This window comes from Cebus imitator, unplaced genomic scaffold (genome assembly GCF_001604975.1).
Source record: "Cebus imitator isolate Cc_AM_T3 unplaced genomic scaffold, Cebus_imitator-1.0 Scaffold17, whole genome shotgun sequence".
NCBI classification, from domain to species: domain Eukaryota; kingdom Metazoa; phylum Chordata; class Mammalia; order Primates; family Cebidae; genus Cebus; species Cebus imitator.
This window is the reverse complement of record NW_016107332.1, coordinates 3940862-3942354: the sequence shown is the minus strand read 5'-3', so window position 1 is coordinate 3942354 and position 1493 is coordinate 3940862. Positions and strand designations below refer to the sequence as shown.

General features: G+C 39.4%; 1 pseudogene; it reads left to right on the top strand.

The window, feature by feature from the left end:
• LOC108289290 overlaps positions 1 to 1155 on the top strand; it is a 2758-nt pseudogene extending 1603 nt beyond the window's left edge.
• Positions 1156 to 1493: the final 338 nt, after the last annotated feature.

Below are 1493 nucleotides of genomic sequence, written 5' to 3'. Positions count from 1 at the left end.
GCGCCATTGCACTCCAGCCTGGGTAACAAGAGTGAAACTCCGTCCCCAAAAATAAAAATAAAAATAAATAATAATAATTGTACAAATTACCCAGAGGGGCAGAGTGCAGTTGTTTATGCCTATAATCCCAGAACTTTGGAAAACCAAAGCAGGAGGATTGCTTGAGGTCAGAAGTTTAAAACTAGCCTTTTTTAAAAAAAACATTTAGGGTTTGGTGACCTGAGCCTGTCATCCTAGCTACTCAGGAGGCTGAGAAGAAAAATCGCTTGAGCCTAGGAGTTTGAGGCTGCTGTGAGCTATGATTACGTGACTGCACTCCAGCTTGGGTGACAGAATGAGATCTTGTCTCTAAAAAAAAAAAAAAAAAAAAAAAAAGCTAGATTATTTAGAGGGAATAGGACCTCTATGATGGGAAGAGGCCACAGAGTAAAGTCCTTCCCATTCTCATATCTGGACATTCCATGTCCCCAGATTAAAAGCTGCTGCTGCAGAAAGTAAATTCTGCCTAACCAAAAAATCTCGTCCATGTACACAGAGAGTCTACTGGGAAACAACCTAGAAAAAACCTAACAGAGAAAACTCAAGCTGGCTACTTAGAAAAATCAAATGAAGCCGTGCTACATTGTCTAATCAAACTCACTAGAACGGTCATGCAACATGGATTACATAAAAATATAACCCAAAAATGCCAACCTAGAGAGCACTGTGAAATTCCTGAACTTGGCCAATATCCTACAAATTTAAGAAGACAGTTCTTCTTCCCACTAGCAAGTCCATACTTGTTCCTGAAATAAATTAACAGCCCCCTCACTACATATCTCCTTCCATTTTACACAAAGAACTTAAGGTCCCAGAATAGGTTAAAAAATGTTTGTCAATCACCGCCAAGCTGGGCACCAGGGATATAGCCGAGAATGACCCCAAGACTGCGCAGGGGCTCACTTCAGTGGTGCAGACAGTCCTGTAGCAGATGCAAGATAAATTTCAGACCATGCCTGACTGGAACATTGGGAGAATTGATGATATGAGTAGTTGCATTGCTGATCTGGAGAAGAATATCACAGATCTTATGACACAGCTGGGGTGGAAGAACTGGAAGGTGAAAACAAGATACCTGCTACACAAGAGTTGAAAATTGCTAATCATTTATACTGAAATCTGGAACACCATTTTTTCTAAGCCAAGAGAAGATCAAATGACTTTTTGCAGCCAACTACTACATGTAGACAGGTTTCATATTATAAAATGTGTGCATTCTTATCACATAAAATATAGTTAGTCTATAGACTGATTTACCCCCCAGTTTCTTAAATATGGTATCTTCACATCTTGGACCTTGGTCAATTGTGTTATTAATTACTAAACACTAAAACTTTGACAGTTCCTGAAAAAAAAAAAAAAAAAACCAGTTTTACTTTCCCAAATTCCTATTCTTTGACCCAACTGGAGGTCACACTCTGGTGCTCGGGTTGAGTCTTACCCTTGCTTCAACA